Genomic DNA, 15124 nt, shown 5'->3' with positions numbered 1-15124 from the left:
GATTTATGATGTTTAAAATTATTTCATGCAAAAAAAAAACACTGAACTGTAGAAGAGAAAGGGAATGAGAGCTGTCTATTAGTGTATATGATGCAAACAGAGAAGGCTATACAATAATAGTTTTAACAACTCAATAACTTAAATGAAAACTTTCGAACAGTTTAATGACCATTTTGTAATAATTTAAAGTTGAGTGACCAAAATATAAACTTATTTTTAGTTTAGTGACCTTAGATGTAGTTTACCCTTATTCTTTTATTAAATTTCTAAACATTAAATATTTTTTCACCACTAAACCTAAATAACTTATTATATTTTTAATATTTACATTATAATATTATATGTTTAATTTTTCATATGATATAAATAATATAATATATAAACTAAATAAATAATGGAATACTATAAATTTAAAAATAGGTTAGGTTAGATTAGGATTGGGCTTTGAATATTGAAGTCAAGCTCGACACATTTTAAACCAGCCTTTTTTGTCCAACATTATTTTTTAGGTATAATATTTTTGTTAAAATCCTCTAAATTTTGAGTGGGTTTTCGAGTTTGATCAGATAACCTAACCCATTAATTACTTTATTATACTATAATTTAGTCAATTTTAATCTTTATACTTTTCGAATTTTAGAATTTCAATATTGACTCAAATGGTAAATATTAAATTCAATACGGCCCACGAAAGCTTCGGGGCCTGACGGATTTCCTGTTCTGTTCTATCAGCAATACTGGCACATCGTTGGATTTGGTGTTACTCAGTTTTGTTTGGCCTGCTTGAATGTCGGTTTATCCCTTGCTGATATCAATCATACGAACTTAGTGCTCCTTCCAAAAGTTAGTAATCCCACCCGTATGCATCAGTTTCATCCTATCAGCTTATGTGCAGTTCTGTGTAAGCTCATTTCTAAGGTGCTTGTCTTGCATCTGTGTGTGAATGAGGCTTAGAGCGCATGTAAATACGATGTTCTAAATATTGAATTAAATAATTATTAACTTTACATCCCAAAAAATTATAAAAAATATATAAAAATATTAAAAATATAAAAAAACTTTATAAAACCCTAAACCCTAACTTTCACAAAACCTACTTTAAAAAACAAAATTCTAACCTTAAAAAAGGACAAGAAGGAAAATGCTGTTGGAAGCGTTTTTCTGCAAATTTTCGTTATTTTTACCTAGTCTTGTAATTTTTCGAAAAAATTAATTTAATAATTATTTCCTTTAAAATCCACATTTTAAGAAAGTCAGTACTTATTTAGCTGTATGATAAATAATTGCTTTCCATTTTCTTTTAAGATGTTTCACCATATGTATTGGTAAAAGACAAAATGGGACCATCTAAATGTTTTTATTTGAATATTCAAACTCATGAATTTGTTTTTTTTTCGATTATAGAAAGATCATATTTAAATTCAAAACTCATTCAATTTTTATTTTTAAAAATATATGAAGTAATCGGATTTAAAATCATTCATTTTATTTATGTATATCCTCCTAAATTGAGTAAAAGGACAATTTTTTATTGACAAAAAATGATAATATAATTTAAACTCCTATTATTTAAATACAATTTATAATTTTTTCAAACATTCGAAAAGAAAATTATATATTAATAGAATAGTCATAGCATGCGTGTGGAAAACATGGACAACTTAAAGAATGGTCCAAACGATGCATTTGAAGATTGAAAAACCAGTAAATGTATTTTTATTTTTAAATTGATCTTAATGAAAATATTAATTATAGTTATTAGATATATTTAAATTTAATTATAAAATTATTTAAAATATCCATCCGAATTGAGCTCCTAGATTGGGCCAACCATAATTTTTATTAATTAACTATTTTTATATATATTTAATAATAAAATTATTTGAAATATTAATATAAAAGTAATTTTAATTTATAATATTATCCAAAATTTAAACTAAAGTGAATTGGACAAAACCCGAACTTAATTTTTCTAAAAAAAAATCAAATCAAATCAACCTGACCCGACTCATATATTGTTTGAAACATGGAAAATGATGGGCATGGGGCAAAGTGTTGGAGTCCACAGCTTCTTCGTGCTTATATGCAGCTGTTTTGGTCTCTACGTGGTTCACTTGCTCATCGCTCTTTTTTGACTGAAAATATGTTTTCAAATTTTCTTTTTTCATTCCATTAAAATTAATCCTTTAGGTTATAAATAAAGCAAACCTGAAAAAAAAAATTAAATTATATAATGTATAAATGTTAAGGGTTAAATTTTTTAAAATCAAGACTAAATTGAAATAATTTATAAATATTGAGGGTTAAAATTATTATTATGTCAATTTTAAAAGCTGCCACCATTATTCTACTGGTGACAAAAAAAGACAAAATTAAATAGTCAGGTGACCAAAAGAGAAATTTATTGATAATTGAGTGATTACTAGTATAGTTTACCCTATTAATAAATTAATGAATAATTTTAAAAATGATTAAAAGGTAAATATAATTATTACAATTTTTAACATATGACCACTAATGGTTCATTAATATTGTATTAATTTATATGCTGCCATAACAAACAAGAGTCAGATGCAGTGCTAAGGTACGTTGTACTCTCGAGAGGAGAATGAGGTTTAAATCTTGGAGATGATCTTGTTGAGTAGAATAGCCCGAACATAAATCGTAAAACAAACATAAAAAATATCAAATTTTTTTATATGCTACCATTGCATCACATATAAATTAGATATTTAAAAAAATTAAAATAGCTAAATATCTTTAATCGTATATGTCGAAACCAATTTTATATATATATTTTTAAAAAACGGGGTCGACTTTTTAAAAATAAAAATTGGAGTCGCCACCAATCTTTTATTACGGTGTGATCGGTTCACCTTGAAAACGATTTTAGGCCTACGAATTTTGAGAAAATAGGTTCGGGAGTCAGTTACGCACGAGGAAGGGTTAACACCCTCGTAACGCCCAAAATCGGTGTCGAATTGATTGTTTAATGTCTTGGTGCCAAAAATTTGAAAAGATTTTAAAAGAAATTTTTTTAACTTGAATGAATTAAAATAATAAACCATTTTTATTTTAAAGAAATAAAACATCACATCCAGTGAGTTAGGGCGCAACATTTTTAATCTTCAAAATTAAGGCTGTGTTTGTTTACCTGTAAAACATTTTACGGAAAATATTTTCCTCCTTTTCCACTATTTGTTTGGTGGAAAATGAACTCCCATTGTAAAAGCTTTTCCAAAACACGGGAAAAGAACTCTTCATTTTAGGAAAATGTCTTACCGTTTATCATTTGGTAAGACATTTTCCAAAGTTTTTCTCTTCAGCAGTAAATGTAACCCAAAGCCTCTTCCCCTTCCCCTTTCCTTCCCACCCTGATTTAGTGCTTGCCGCCAGCCAGCAATGGTTCCCAACACAAACCGCCGGCATTCATCTTTGATTTTCCTCCTTTCCGCCTTTCGTTGTCGAAATCTACACTGCACCAATCGACGATGGCGTTCATCTTCCTCTCTCGAAGGTATGAATGAAAAGGAAGAAATATGTAGTTGTTTTTTAGAAGCAACATGTTGTTTTGGCCCAATTGGTTGCTGGTTAATCCCTCTTTTTAATTTTTTATGGTTTTTGTTATTTACCGTTTCATCTTCCTTGAACTGTGCAAGTTGGATTTTTGTTGGTGGTAATGAAATAATTCAGATATGGTAATGGTGGTGGCGGCCGAGACACAACTAATGAGCAAAAATTCAAAGTCTTTAAGTTCACACATTATTTGTTCAAATGGGATTAGTGGGAATGTCTTGTAGCTGTTCCCATTCTGTTAAACCTCAATCTAGAACATTTGATTCTGCATCTATGGAGTGGTTCAAAGAGACTATATCAATCTATTTGGTATATTTGGATATTAATCCTCATGTGTCATAATAATTTTCATTTTCTTCCTCAGGGAAAGATAACTTCTGCCTCATGCATGTCAGCCTAATTCCTGATCTGCTTACATGTCGCTTAGCTCAGGTACACTGCCTCCTGTGTACTTCTTGTGGTAGGTGATTTTTCATTAGAATCGTTTGGGGAATTGCATCATTGCATTTTATCTTTCTGTAGTATTATTGTGTTGGCTCATTGTAGCACTTTTAGGCATTTTTATTAGTTTTTAAATGTGTTGGCATGAACCTATGTAATCATTATCATCTTTGAGGGGTGTGGCATTATGTTGGCGCTTTACTTGCATAAGTTTTGCTGCAAACTGCTGTTGAACTTGTCGTATAAAACTTGGCATTGTATCTATAGCATTCATATCATAGAAATATTTTGTGAACAACTGCATTTTCTTAGCTTTAGCCCTTGGGTTTGCTTGTGTTTTCTCCTATCTTACTGGATATCCTTTTGATTTCTTTGTTTTCTTGATCTGAGCTTTGTCCTAAATTGATGGTAAATACACCTTTTTGGTTGGTGACTTACAGCCATTATTGGATAATACAAAGATGAAGCTTTCACAATTTTGTCACGTTGAGGTAAATTTGATTGCAAAATTGGTTTGTATTCTTTTGAGTTAGTTTGGTCATCTTTACTAAGGATTGTGTTTATCCTTCTGGTTCTTCACAGGCTGCGAACATCCTAAATATTCATTATGTTCCCAACATTTGGCATATTCCTCTCTTACTTAGAGTATGTTCTATAGTAGTTCTTCCATTTGTCTGGAACTTAAAGATTCCTAATCTCATTCTTTTATTTTCTTTTTGATGATGTTACATATTGTATATTGCTTCAGAACTAAAATGCGCATCATTCAATTCTGAAACAGCTCAATTTGCTTAATTTAGTTTTTGGTTCAACATTTCATCATCCCTCTTTCTCTAAGTATCATCAGATAACTAAGTTTGTTATAAATTTTACTTTGTTATGGCTTAACTCTTTACTAGTAATAGGAGCTGGAGATCATGGAGGGCATGATGATGGAGTAATTGTTCTGCATTCTTGGAATCCAGATGAGGGAAACATGGATGGACAAGAGTGGAATGTGCTTGCTGTCAAGGCACGGGCAGGTACTTTTGTGTATAATTGTGTGGTAATGGGCTGTTAATGAGAGTTGCCGCATCTTTAGTGCAAACATCGACATCTGGAAGACCAAGATAAACGATCATCTGTTATAATTTTTATTGTCTCAGTATCATTAATTTTATTGTTCTTTTTCCCATTTTATGATTCAGAAGAATAATTGACCTCGAATCAATTTCTTAAAGTTATCAACTGATTGTGTTGATCCCTCTATTGCAAGCATTAACCTCATACCAAGTAATGACTGGTTCCATTTATCTTGTACTTTGGCATTGAATTCATTTCTCGTAATTGTTTTTATGCTGAGCGTAATTTCATCAGGAGATCACTACAATTGATTCACTACTAATTAGTAAATTTCAGAAGTAGTTTACAACGCTTTTATATTTTAATAATTGAGTATTATTATATATTTAATTTGATTTATTTATTTATAAATAAATCATTGTAATATATGTAAAAACAATTTAAAATATAAAAAATTATTAATATATATTAATATATGTAAAAACAACTTTTCCTAAAATATTTTCGAAATCATAAACAATGAAAAATATTTTACACAAATTCAATCAAACACCAGAAAATATTTTCTAGTAAATCATTTTACAGAAAAGTAAAACATTTTCCAGAAATTATTTTACGGAAAACATTTTACTGGCAATCAAACGGACCCTAAGTTTGTCTTTTGATTTAAAACTCATGCATTTAAATTCCAAAAGGATATTCGATTATTTGGGTTAAAAGAGAAAAATCGAAACCCAATAAGTTAGGGCTAGAGGTGCTCATGGGCTGGTCCGGGCCGGACCCATAAAAAAATTTCGGCCCGGCCCGAAATATGGGCCTAAGATTTTGCCCAGGCCCGGCCCGGGAAAAAATCATAGGCCGGGCCCATTTTTATTTTAAAATTTTTTAAAAATTAAAAAAAGTATTTTAAAAATATTTTAAAAATATTTTAAAATTAAAAAATTTTAAAAAAAGTATTTTAAAAATATTTTAATATTAAAAAAATAAAAATATTTTAAAATTAAAAAATTAAAAAAGTATTTTAAAAATATTTTAAAATTAAAAAAATAAAAATATTTTAAAATTAAAAAATTTAAAAGTATGTAAAAATATTTTAAAATTAAAAAATAAATATATTTATTATATCGGGCCGGGCCGGGCCGAAAAAGTGGTGCCCGAGGCCCGGCCCGTTTTCTAAACGGGCCTCATTTTTTTGCCCAAGCCCATATTTCGGGCCTATATTTTTACCCAAACCCTACCATATTTTGGGCGGGCCGTCGGGCCGGGCCGCCCGGCCCATGAGCACCTCTTGTTAGGGCACGATCACTCGAATTTCCCAAATACAGAATATTGCCTTTATTATTTTTAAAAAAAATCCTCATCTCGAGAAAGCAATGTGTCATATCCAATGCATTAGGGCACAACGTATTGATTTCCCGATAATGAGGTTTTATGTTTTTGATTAAAGAGCATTCTCAATTATTTAGATTCAACGAAGAAAATTGGAACCCAATACGTTAGGGCTCAATCCCCTCGAAGATCCCAAATATCGAATATTGCCTTATTTTGAAAGCCTTTGAACAAAAATAGTTTTAATGCTTTGATGAAACCAAATATATTTTCCTTTTTAAAAAAAAATGATAAAATGTTAATATACAACATAAAACAAATACTTTAATATGAATTATATATGTATATGTATTTACAAAATATGTATATATATATAAGTACAATATATAAGTAAATTTGAAAATATGCGTATGCATATATTAAAAAGCATACATATAAAAAGGAATGAAATATATAAAACAAAAACTTATAATAATTTCTAAAAATTATGTATATATATTATAAAAATATATGTATATGTGCATGGATTATAAAATAAGGAAAATGTATATGTATTATAAAATATAAATGTCTATGTATATACATGTATATAAAAATTATGAAGATAAAATAATAATAAAATATAAATAAAATATGTACACGTATATCTTCTACAAAAGTTTAAAACATATATGCACATATATTTTAAAAATAAAAAAATGTATGTATGTACATGGAAATAATAATAATAATAATAATAATAATAATAATAATAATAATAATAATAATAAATACTATATTAAACTAACTAAAATAAATAAATAAATAAATCGTAATTAAAAAGAAGTACTAGGAAACAAATGAAATTTAGAACAAAAAAGGATCAAAATGCGAAAATGTGGATTTCATGGGGGTCAAATAAAGAATATTCCTTCCCCTCAAAACGCAACACTTTTGCACTGACTAGATTGAATAAAAAAAATCAAATATGCGGTTAAATGTGAAAGAAAATAAAACAACAAAAAAAACAGGACCAAATTGAAATGCGCATGGAAGGAAGAGGGGCTGCATGCGAAATAACCCAAAATACCAAAACGCGCGGATCCTTCCCCGGGTTGGGTCACTGCGCAGGTCCAGGGCCATAAGGATCAAAACGACATCGTTTTGAGGCCGTAGAGACCCCCCTTAAACGGCACCGTTTCACTTACTTATAAAACCCAAATTTTTCCCTAAAAATTCAATCTTTCCCCCCTTTTTGACACTAAATAGCAGGGAAACCCTCTGCTAAGGTTTCATTTTCTTATACCGCCGCCGTTCAAGCCACCCCACGGCCTTGTCGATGCCCCAGTCTCCAATTGCGACGGAGAGGGCACCAACTCAGCGATTCCGACAAAAAGGTAAGTTTCCCCTCTCCCCTTTTATATTTTAAGTAAATAAAAAATAAAAAAAATCAAAAATAAATAAATAAATAAGTAAACAAAATCGAACACCCACAAAGTAAACTAAAAAATAATCACCTCTATTTTTCGAATCTGTTTTTTCTTTTCTTTGTATTCTCTTTGTTAAAAAAAAATCCTCCTCCTATTTTACAGATTTGATGTCGGCCTTTTATAGCCGAAAGAAAATACAATTTATTTTTTATTTTACACTATTTTTCTCTTTCGAAATCTGTTAGTCCACTTTGCAGGTGAAACGTGGGGGGTACGGCGCAAGGCGTGGCGCGCATGGAGGAGGCCAGTTTCGAGATGTGCGGCGGCTGGAGTCTGCTGGAGGCTCTTAGGTTTTCGGTGAATTGGTTTTGTTGGTCTAGGGTTTGTAGTTGGGTGTTGGGCCTGCTATTGGGCTTGTAAAAATTGGACTGTGACCACCAATTTATTATTATTTTTGTTTGTATTAGCCCAGGCTAATTGAGCCTGTTACAACTGCCCCTCTTTGCTCGTTGTCGTGTAACGGGAACAGAGCAAAGACTAAAAAGCCCAATTATGCCCTGTCTTACTGGGCCTCGACTTCTTTAGTGCTTCTTTTCTTCAAGTAACCTTGTTCTAACCCACTGCATCTTCAGGGGTATAAGAACTGGTGCTTCAATTCACTCTGCTGCGACATCAGGGAAATAGGGTTTGCAACTTGTGTTTGCTCCACTGCAACTTTAAAGAGATAAGTCTGATGTGATCTGCTCTACTGTAACTTCTGAGAGATAAGATCCATCATTTTGATCCACTCTACTGCAACTTTAGGGAGATAAGCTCTGCGGTCTTAATCCGCTCCGCTGCGATTTCAGGGAGATAGAATTTGATACGATTTACTCTATTGTAATTTCAGAGAGATGAGATCTATCATTTTAATTTGCTCCACTACAACTTTAGGGAGATAGTATTATTGGCTTTGATCTGCTTCACTGCAACTTCAGGGAGATAAGATTCGCCATCTTCAATCTGCCCCACTGCAACATCAGGGGATAAGACTTGCTTTCTTTAATTTTAACACTAGGGAGATGAGATTTGCTGCCTTCAGCTTTAATCTACTCCACTACAACGCTAGGGAAAGAAGATTTGCTACTTTTTAGCTTTAATCTGTTTTACTGCAACGCCAGGAAAGTAGACTGATATCTTCAACCTGCTTCGCTTTGATCTACTTCGCTGCCAATACAGGAAAATAAGATCTGTTATCTTTGATCTACTTCGCTGCTAATATAGGAAGACAAGATCTGTTATCTTCGATATACTTCACTGCCAATATAGGAAGACAAGATCTGCTATCTTCGATCTACTTCGCTACCAATATAGGAAGACAATATATGCTATCTTTGATCTACTTCGCTGCCGATACAGGAAGACAAGATCTGCTATCTTCGATCTACTTCTCTACCAATATAGGAAGACAAGATCTGCTATCTTTGATCTACTTCGCTGCCGATACAGGAAGACAAGATCTGTTATCTTCGATCTACTTCACTGCCAATACAAGAAGATAAGATTTGCTATCTTCGATTTACTTCGCTGCCAATACAGGAAGACAAGATCTGCTCTTTTCAGACTGCTCCACTGCTGCTCAGGGAGATAAGGCTTTATGATTTCACCGATCTGTTCTTTGGGGAACATGATCTGTATGATTCATTTCATGAACCTAATTATGCCTAATGATTAGGATGTCATGATCAGCATGAATCAAATGCTCCTAACTAGATGTGTATGAATGATATTTGAATGAATGCAGAATTTTATTTTTTTCAAGAATGATCCGGCTTAGGCTGTCATTGCTCTAAGTTTATTAAGGCTTTATCACTGACGTACTATAACGCTTTCTTACTCAGCTGGCGTTTCCAAAGAAACACTTAGTCAGATTGCCCACATTGTAAACCTCAAAGTTCAATCCATTGGGACGTAAAAATTTGTACCATCATTCTCTCACTGTAACCCAAGGGTAGAAATATATGGCTTTTTCTCAATCCTCTCCTATCACAATTCAAGGATTCAGAATATGAAACTCTTTGGCACTTTACACCATGCCTATGCACAAATGAAGAATTCTCTTTTCCAAGAATAGCTTTTTCTTATTATTCGGTGATCATTGTTTGCTTATTCATTTAAGCTTTGTCACCAGCACTATATATTGTCATTTTGTTCAATCAATGTTGTTGACAACAAAATCCAAAGAGATAGTCTTAATTTAGACTCTTCCTTCTTAGATTTCCAACCTTTAAACTTGATGCGTTTTAAACAATAGTCCTGTTTCAGGTTCCTGTATTATTTAGAAACTTCTAGAGTAATATGCAAAACTTCCATTGTGAAAGTTTTATTAGTCCATTAATCATTATTCCAATGCAACATGCTTGGAAAAAAGGTCATAATAATGGATAATAATAAAGTTGGTTCTGAGCATAGCTCGAAAGGAATAAAATTATCAAAAATAGTGCAGAAGGATAATAATGAAATTGATTGGGAATGTGTATCTTGGACATGAATGAAGTATTCCAAGAATAACAAATTCAGTATAAATAGTATAAAGATTTGGTGCCCCAAATATCGCAGCTTAAGCTTCTCTATACCAGCTTTCTGAAGACCATTCTGAGTTTGACATATGTTTAGGAGATCTACAGTACTTTGTCGATACCCCAAGATGTTACCTACCCTTTCTTGTTGATTCAGATATAACAAGATCACCACATGCCCCAATCCAGTCAAAATTCGAATTGCTCTGATCACCTCGTACCCCATTCTGGTCAATATTTGAGCCGCCATTTTCAGGTTTTCAACTCAAATCCCCGTTGGTCTCAAGGCGCCCTTTGTGAGTTTTAACCTTGGCCTCTCCATTTTCTTTTTCTTTTTCCTTTATTATTATTTTTTTGGACCCAAAGCGCCCTTTGTGAGTTTTCACCTTAGTCTTTTTTTTTTTAGGAATCAAAACGCCATTTGCGGGTTTTCACCTTGGTCCCTTCTTCTTTTTCAGGTGAAGTAATTCTTGACTGAATCTGAGTTTACAGGATTTGGCAAGTTTTTACCATCCATTCTACTCAAGATCAAAGCTCCTTCGGAAAAGGCCTTTGGCATCCATTTTTCTCTAAAACCCTTTTGTATAGGAAAGATCTTTTTCAACATTAGGTTCCCCTTATTGAATTCTCTGAGACGAACCTTTTGGTTGTAGGCTCGCATCATTCGCCTTTGATATATCTAATTGTGTTGAAAATTGGATCCATTCTGCTTCATCCAACTCTTAGCTCATCCAATACCCGGAGAAAAAGAATTTTTACTTCAACGGGTAAAACTGCTTCCATCCCGTAAACCAAAGAGAAAGGTGTTACCCCGGTGGAAGTCTTGATAGATGTTCGACAAGCAATGAGGGCAAATGGTAATTTCTTAATTTCTCATGCCAGCCCTTGTAAGTCTCAGACATTTTTCCCGCAATTCATTTTTGGGCGATACAGTGATGAACCGTGGTGTCTAATTTGGAATTGATTACAGACCTCAGCTATGGCGCTATCATTCAAGTTCAACGCATTTTCCAACACCATCTTCTCTGGAATTGACATATGACGGTATTGGCGTATGAAGCAACTTTTACCCATTTAGTGAAAGAATTAATGATCTTAAAAATGAAGCAATGCCCATTAGAAGCCTTCGATGATGATGATGTCCAGGCCTTATTTTGCTCAAAATTTGAGTCGCCCTTTTCGGGTTTTCACCTTGGTCCCTTCTCCTTCTTCAGAGGCAAAGCTATTATAAGTCAAAGAGAAGGCATTGCCTCGGTAAAGAACTTTCACTACATTATTCATGATGTTAATCTTGAACATACTGTAAATTTCTGATATTGTGCTGTTGTTCAGATTACAATGTCAGTGCTTAACCTGGGCATATCCTGGTATGCCTATGTGAAGACATCTTTGAACTCTTGAGGTAACTCAACAATGTCTTATTTTGTTTCTCCGGTTATGCACGTTCCCTTAAGGTCACAATCTCCATTGTCTCATTAGGAAGTAAAATTTCCTTCCTGCTCTACCATCCTCAACAAGTCCGAAGATAGGCTACAATCTATTTCATTTTTAAAGTCATGAGATCCCTCTAAACACATGCCTCGCTCAGAAGGAAATTCTGAGTCTATAGCAGCGTCACTCATGTCATTGATATCTGGGGACCTATAGTAAGTACCAAAGAATATACAAAAGAATGTATGAATTTATGAATAATTATTTGTACAATATGATTATGAATGAATAAAAGAATGATGTGGAAGAAAATCCAAAAGAATGAAAGAATAATTTTTTGAAAAGAATGAAAAAATATTGGCTCAAAAATATATGCAAAGATATATTTTATTAGAATAACGACGTTCAAACATGAGCCTATTTCATAAAGGAATTCTTATTGCCTCTAGGCTAAAAGAAACAAGTGTGTTCTGAACATTACTCTAAATAAGCTCTAAAAACTACAGGGATTTCTTCTGCAGTTCAATTATTTAGAACACTCTCAAGTTTATAAGGGCGAATATCTAATAAGGTCCCTTTTCTTTTGTGTCTTCCAATACGACATTGATGTGAACGCTTCCCAACACTTCTTCATACATCACATTCACCTTATTATCAATATGATTGGGTAGCGGATTTTTTGCACTAGAGGCCTCATCGAATTTGACAACGCCTATATTAATGAGTCTTTCAACTATCCTCTTGAAGGTGATGCAGTTTTCTATCGAATGCCCCGTCATTCCTGCATGATATTCGCACTGAACGTTTGCATCGTATCCTTTAGAAAATGGGGGCTGCATTAGTTTCAAGTAGAAATGGGATACCACATGTGCATCAAATAAGCCTTGATATAGCTCTCTATATGACATCGGTATAGGCTTGAACTGAAGCTTTCCTATATTTGTCCTCATGTAAGGCTCTTGCTTTAAAGGGTCCTGATGGTTGGTGGTTTTTGTCTTTGGCTGTTCCACAGTGATTGGTTTTGAGTAGCCCCTGTTGTACCTTATTGCATTATCCACTTTATTCCCCTTCTTCTTTGGGGCTTTTACAGTATCTAGGTATTCTACCATCGCCTGTTTTATTTCTGTTGGATTACCAAGAGCCACAGGATTGGTTAGATTGCCTCTTAAATTAGAACCTAGGCCTGTCGAGTAATTCGTCGGGGTCAATGTACCAGTCTGATATTGTTAGGGCCTGATAGTAAAGAGTACCCCTTGTGGACTTGCATCTGGCTGAACCTAGACACTTATAGGAGTAAAACTTAAGTGATAAGCAGGGTCTTCATTATTATTCCCAAAGTGGACCACTGAGTTTTTCTCCTTTTCTAACTCTCCAACTAGCAATCGGGTTAACTGGCTCGTCATAGTTCTCTGTAATTCTATCATCATATCTCTCATTTCCTGTTGAAATTTGGTCAGTTGCTCTTGCATCTATATTTGCATTCGCTCTAATTTCTCCAACCTTTGTTCTATTTCTCTAGTCTTTGCTTGGATACTGTAAAGGTGTTGGTTTTCTAAATTAATTGAAATAATTTTACTCAATTAGACTCTTTCAATGGATTCTAATGCATATGATGTCATGTAATGCAAATGCATGAAATGAATGCCTAAAGAGACGTTGATTCAGATTCAATTAAATTTAGAAAACTTTACTAGAAGATAATTTTCTTTATATAAAGTGAATATATATACGGCTTTGCCCTCGATCATCCGGATATTAAGATGCATCTTGCGAATTTTCCAATAGACATCTACTAGCTCCTTTTGCTTGATCCAGGTCACAACTCCTCACTCACTTATGCTCATGAGCTTCTTTAAAAGGTTGGGAAGTTTGACGACTCTTGAATAATCTTTGCTAACTTGAATCTTTAGGCAACGTAGCAAGGTCGTATACTCCTCTTGTTACACTTCTCGCATAACATTTTCTTGGACTATATTCAGACAACCGTATTGACTTCCACTTTATTAAGAAATCCGTTTTCCATGGCAAGCTCTCTATTTAGCAACCAAACGTGAATCAACACCTCTTTTCTATGATGAAATGTCATGCAGACAAAATGTCATGCAGCCAAAACAGAACACAAGTTAGTATCAGATATAAACGTAGAATCCAATACAATCAAGAAATAATAAAACACCTATTCGGGTACCTACTAGGGTTTAGTGTAGTTCTACCTAGGGTGAGTTCTTAAGGTTCACTATATGAGGTTTGGCTTCTAGAGCAAATGGTACCCAAACCAGCAGATTCATCGATCCTCACCCATTATAGGCTCATATGGACCGAGTTTAGTTCAGTGGAATACATTTCCCTATGGCTGCACGGAGATGAAAATCTCACGAAGACATAGGTACGGATGCATCCCGAAAGCGGTCCACTATCCTGCACGGAGGTGAAAATCTCACGAAGGACTAGTTTCTCGCTCCCACTTATAGGGGTAAAATTGACCAACCTATGCAATGCAAAATGCAAAATGCAAATACATATTAACATATTTGGACCAACCAAACAAAACATATTATGATCAAAATCATGAAAATAATGCACAAGAGAGAATCATGATTTTAAAACAAATTTTAATTTCTCGACCAAAAGACAAAAATTAATCAATTTACAGCTCGACTCTCTAACCGGTCCCCAGCGGAGTCGCCAAGCTGTCAAAACCACTTTTATATATTTAAAAAAAAAATGACGTCGACTTTCTAAAAACAAAAATTGGAGTCGCCACCAATCTTTTATTACTGTGTGATTGGTTCACCTTGAAAACGATTTTAGGTCTACGAATTTTGAGAAAATAGGTTCGGGAGTCAGTTAGGCACGAGGAAAGGTTAGCACCCTCGTAACGCCCAAAATCGGTACCGAATTGATTGTTTAATGTCTTGGTGCCAAAAATTTGAAAAGATTTTAAAAGAAAACTTTTTAACTTGAATGAATTAAAATAATAAAACATTCTTATTTTAATGAAATAAAACATCACACCCAGTGAGTTATGGCACAACATTTTTAATCTTCAAAATTAAGTTTATCTTTTGATTTAAAACTCATGCATTTAAATTCCAAAAGGATATTCGATTATTTAGGTTAAAAGAGAAAAATCGAAACCCAGTAAGTTAGGGCATGATCTCTCGAATTTCCCAAATACAAAATATTGCCTTTATTATTTAAAAAAAAATCCTCATCTCGAGAAAGCAATGTGTCATATCCAATGCGTTAGGGCACAACGTATTGATTTCCCGATAATGAGCTTTTATGTTTTTGATTAAAGAGCATTCTCGATTATTT

General features: G+C 33.2%; 1 long non-coding RNA gene across 1 annotated transcript; it reads left to right on the top strand.

The window, feature by feature from the left end:
• Nucleotides 1-3226: 3226 nt before the first annotated feature.
• On the top strand, nt 3227-4137 carry LOC105796761 (uncharacterized). Its single transcript, XR_008194108.1, has 2 exons — nt 3227-3517; nt 3941-4137. It is a non-coding gene; the product is annotated as an uncharacterized LOC105796761 (long non-coding RNA).
• The last annotated feature ends 10987 nt before the right edge of the window (nt 4138-15124 follow it).

This window comes from Gossypium raimondii, chromosome 3 (genome assembly GCF_025698545.1).
Source record: "Gossypium raimondii isolate GPD5lz chromosome 3, ASM2569854v1, whole genome shotgun sequence".
NCBI classification, from domain to species: Eukaryota; Viridiplantae; Streptophyta; class Magnoliopsida; order Malvales; family Malvaceae; genus Gossypium; species Gossypium raimondii.
This window is presented reverse-complemented; position numbering and strand designations above follow the sequence as displayed.